Raw genomic sequence first — 5582 nt, 5'->3', positions numbered from 1 at the left:
AAGAAAAAAGGGGCTGGAGAGATGGCTCAGCAGTTAAGAGTACTGACTATTCTTGCAGAGAACCTAGATTCAATTCCCAGCACCCACATGGTGGCTAAAAACAGTCCATAATTCCAGTTCCAAAAGATCTGATGCCCTCTTCTGGCCTCCTCAGGCATTGCACAACACGGGTGCACTTACATACATGTAGGCAAAATACTCATACACAGAACATAAAAATAATAAATAAAAAGAGAGGAAATAAAGTTAAATGATGTAATGAGGGCAGAGCCATGTTACATTTGGATATTAAATGTCCCCCAAAACTTATATATTAAAGACCTGGTCCCTTGTGCAGCAGGGTTCAGAGGTGGGGGTCTTTGGAGGAGATTGGGTCATGAAGGCTCTATCTTCATCAACAGATTGATCTATTGATGGATTCAAAGCTTAGTAGGATCTGGGAAAGAGGTGGAAACTTAAGGAGCTCAGAACTGACTGGAGGAAGTAGTCGTTTGGGGGCGTGCCCTTAAAGAGTGTACCTTGTGGGGCTGGAAAGATGGCTCAACAATTAAGAGCACTGGCTGCTGTTGCAGAGAACCCAGGTTCAGTTCCCAGTACCCGCATGGTTAACAACTGCCCATAACTCCATTTCCAGGGTATCTGGTGCCCTCTTCTGGCCTCCGCAGGCACTACATGACATGGGTGCACTTATACACATGCAGGCAATACACTCATACACATTAATTAATTAATACACATTAATTAATTAATTAATTAAGATGGAGAGCACTAGAAGATATTGAGTGTCAATTTCTGGTACACACACACACACACACACACACACACGCACATACACTCAGACCCATCTGGTCTAACTGCTTCCAGATACTTCCTGGAAGAGCTTCATGGTTTGGCTCCTGTGAAAACAGTGAACATGTGCTGTGACCTCAGCTGTGCAGTTTGTCTGTTACATAGAGATTATTTTCAAAAGCTATAGGAAGCACGGAGTGAAATTCCTCCCCTACGAAGGTTACTGAAACCCCAAGCCAGGCATAGCTACAGGTAAGTGTGTGTTCCATCCTTTGCCAAGAGCTCTTCCAGCTCGCTGGTTCTCATGCATGCTTGCCCTGGCTTGTCTGTATTGTTCGATTCTCACTCTATCCTCTATGGTCTGGAGATAGCTGAGTGTTTATATTTGTAGCCACCTGACTTCCCACTTAGATTCCTGATCCACTAACACCTGAAAAAAAACTGTTTCCTGCGGATGTCCATCACAAGATGCTGATTGCTCATCCTCAGAGGAAGGATTTAGTGATGGAAAGGGTTGAATTCTCTACTCTATGTTGGGAAGAAATATAACTTCCTTATTTTTTCATGTCTATATATTGTCTTATGTTCTAAAAATAACTTCCTTTAAAAAAAGAGATATCTAGGCTGTCTTCTGAAAGACGCTTTCCTGACTTTGAATGCCCTTATGCTAGGCATGTGCCAGGCCTTCAAAGTACAGAAACAACCAAACCCAGACCCCAGCTGAGTTCCTTGTAGGCAGTTCCTGATAGGGGTACTTGTTGGTCTAGAGCCTAGAGACTTCAGGAACATTTCTGTGATAGGTGTTTTACCCAGATGGTCTTCAGGGAGGAGTAAAGGCCTGAGTAAAGAAGATGTGAGGGGGCTGAAGAGATGACTCAGTGTTTAAAAGCACTGGATTCTCTTGCAGAGGACCTGGGTTCAATTTAGAGATGGGAGGATGAGGAACAACAGGTCCTTAATAGCCCAGTGGTCAAAATCAGCCCACCCTGTCAAGCACTATGGCCTTTGTCCCCTGAAGAAGTCACAGGCCATTTTACCCCAAGAGAGTGGAGCTTCAAAGGGGTTCCCAGGTCTTAGGTGCAGATACAATGTGCAACACTCCAAATAGGCCACAGACCTTCAGAGATACATGCTTTTTTTTTTCACAGTGACAAATGTGACTGCTAGACAGCCTGGGTGCTCTGATCTGAGGTCAGCATGTTCTGCCCTGAGAGTGGGGTCTAGTTCTTCAAGCTGATTATGGGGTCCAGGAATGGGTAAGACTGGTGCCACAGCCAGGGCTCCCAAGTGGCTGCAAGTATCTGAATAGGAATGGGCTACAGCCTGACAGGGCAGCGCACTGAGACCTTTTGCCCTATAAGCTGATGGAGACTGCTCTGCTTCCTGCCACGAGGGAGATTGCTTCTGTTTCATTTGTGAGTTTTCACCATGAGCAGCTATTCAAACTTTGTTTTCCACATCTATATGAACATTCTTCTTTAGTCTATGAATGTAGAATTTACATGGATTGAATTCTAAATGTAAAACTGCTGAAGAGGCAGAGACAGGCCTAGCCTGCCTGGCCACCTCAGGCCGATGAGAGACCCTTTTACAAAAAAACAAGGTAGATAGCAGTTGAGGAATGATACCCAAGGCTGTCCTCTGACCTACACACATACACACACTATGTGTACATGCACCTCCACATGCATGTACTCATACACATAATACATGCACACCCACGTACACAAGCATGCGCGCACACATACACACACACACACAAATAACTGCTATTCTGGTCTATTACTATTTTTTTGGGGGGGGGTCTTTTTGAGACAGGGTCTCCCTGTAGTTCCAGCTGGCCTGGAACTCGCTATGTAGTGCAGGTTGGCCTTGAACTCTCAGAGATTCTCCTACCTCTGCCTCCCAAGTGCTGGAACTAAAGGCGTGCACTACCATGCCCAGCTTTATTATTAATTAATTCTTGTGTCCATTTGATAAGCTGTTTTTTTCAAAAAATTAACTCCTAAGGAATGTAGTTATAGCAAACACTAACGCCTTTTACTGTAATTTTTCCTCCCTGTTAGGGCTCTGTTTCTACAGGGGGAAAGGGAAGGGAAGAAGACCGAAGTGGATTTTCAAATGTAGTTTAACCAACAGAGTGATTTACAGAAGAATTTTGTAAACTTATGGACTAATCACCAGAGAATGGGATGGATGATCCTTCTTCATAGTTGATAGGTTTGCAAATGGCGACATAGAATTAAATCCCATTTTAATGCTGTGTGTACAATGCTGATTTGAATGTGAGTTTGTCATTACTGGATACTTGTACATCTTACTTCAGACTGTTTTAGTTCTTACAAGATCATTTTCCATATGAACCTTATTTTGTTTCTATTTTGATTATTATGCCTCATTGCACGCCTGAATATAAACAGCAATTTGGTTCACAGATGTGCTGGATAGCTTTAGTGTCAACTTGACACACCTGGCTTGAGGGAGCCTCAGTTGGGGAATTGCCTCTATTGGACTGGCCTGTGGCCATGTCTGAGGGGCATCTTCTTGATGAGTGATATGGGAGGGCCCAGCCCACTGTGGGTGGTGCCACCCCTGGGCAGGTGGGCCTGTGTTGCATAAGAAAGAAGGCTGAGCAGGGGCCAGGAGAGCAAGCCAGTAAGCAGAGTTCCTCCATGGCCTGTGCTCCAGCTCCTGCCTCTACATTCCTGCCCTGAGTTCCTACCTTGGGCTCCTTGGTGAACTGCGACCTAGGAGATGTAAGCTGAATACACCCTTTCCTCCCCAAGTTGGTATTGGTCAGAGTATTTTGTCACAGCAATGGAGAAACAAACTAAGACAACAGATTAGATGACCGATAGCTTGGAAAACAAGTAGACACATAAACATATTGTCTAGGAAGCAACACTATAAATTAAATGTTAACGAGGCTATCAAGATATATGATAATCTGGAGCTGGAGAGATGACTCAATGGTTAAGAGCACTAGCTGCTCCTGCAGAGGAACCTGGATCAATTCCCAGCATCCACAGAGTGGCTAACAACCATCCACTGTAACTTCAGTTCCAGGGGATCCAGTGCCCTCTTCTGACCTCCACAGGCACTGCACGACACCAGTGCACTTAACACACATGCAGGCAATACACTCACACACATAAAGTAAAAATAATAAATAAAAAATAAAATATTTTTAAATTTTTTCAAGCTGGGGCTGGAGAGATGATGGCTCAGTGGTTAAGAACATTGGTTGTTCTTGCAGAAGACCCCAGTTCGAATGCCAGCACCCACATGGCAGCTAACAACTGTCCGTAACTCCAGTCCCAAGGGATCCAACAGCCTCTTCTGACCTCCACAGGCATTGCACAACACAGATGCACTTCCCTACATGCAGGCAACACACGCATACACATAACATAGAAATAATAAAATTTTAAAATATATATACATATACAAAAATGTTTCAAGCTGGGCATGGTGGCACATGTCTTTAATCTCAGCACTCAGGAGGCAGAGGCAGGAAGATCTCTGTGAGATCGATACCAGCCTGGTCTACAAAGTGAGTTCCAGGCCTCCTGGGGCTACAGGAAGACTCTGTCTCCAAAAGACCAAAAAATGAAAAACTAAATAAATAATGTTTCAATGCATATGAACATGCAGGTGTCTCTGGCATACTGAGTTCACTTCCTTTGGAGATATAGAAACAGATACACCCAGTCATGGGATTGCTGGTTCATATAGTAGATCTACTTTAAATCTTTTGGGAAGCCTCCATGCTGTTTTCCATATTAGCTGTGCCGAATCACATTTCTACCTATCGTGTACAAGAGTCCCTTCCTTTCTCCATATCTTTACCAGCACTTGTTATCTCTTGCATTTTTAACACTAGTCATTCTAAGGAATGAGGTTACATTCATTAATTTCATTTCTCTGTTGATTAGTGATTGCTGATAATTTCTTCATATACCTGTTGATCATGTGTATGCTGTTTGTTGTTTTTGAAAGATTTTATTTTTTATTTATGTGTCTATGTGTGTGGGTATCTGCACATGAGTGCAGTGCCCTCAGAGGCCAGAAGAAGGCATCAGATCCCCTGAAGCTGGAGTCACAGGTAGTTGTGAGATGCCCAATGTGGAACCTGGGAATTGAACTTGGGTCCTATAGAAGAGCAGCAATGCTCTTAACCACTGAGTTATCTCTCCAGCCCCTGTTTGCTTGTTTGTTTTTCTTTGTTTGCCAAGTGCTATTCAGGTCTTTTGAATGTTTTCTTTTTTTGTTATTTATAGGCAGGTCTTCATGCTGGGCTCAATCACATGATCGTCCTGCCTCAACCTCTCAGGGACTAGGATCACAGGTTTGTGCTGCCATGCCCAGCTTTTTGCTCAATTTTGACTTGAGTTACTTGTTTCCTTTTTTAAAAAAAAACATTTTATTAATTATTTTTACTTTATGTGTATGCATGTATTGTCTACATGTAGGTAAGTGCACCCGTGTTGTGCAATGCCCACAGAGGACAGAAGAGGCTGTCGGATACCCTGGAACTGGAGTTATGGACAGTTGTTGACTGCCATGTGGATGCTGGGATTCAAACCCAGGTCTTCTGCAACAGCAACCAGTGTTCTTAACCACTGAACCATCTCTCCAGCCCCACTAGTTTCCTTTTTAATGAATTGAATTCTTCATGTGTTGTATATTCTCTTGACATCATTAACTTTGGAGTTATGCTTTCCCTTGTCAATGAGGTAGAGCTCTTTTTATTGTTGTTGTTTACAGTTTTATTAATCTTTTCTGAGAGCCAC

The sequence above is a fragment of the Nannospalax galili genome, unplaced genomic scaffold, assembly GCF_000622305.1.
Source record: "Nannospalax galili isolate Female #2095 unplaced genomic scaffold, S.galili_v1.0 scaffold996, whole genome shotgun sequence".
In the NCBI taxonomy this organism is placed as follows: domain Eukaryota; kingdom Metazoa; phylum Chordata; class Mammalia; order Rodentia; family Spalacidae; genus Nannospalax; species Nannospalax galili.
This window is presented reverse-complemented; position numbering follows the sequence as displayed.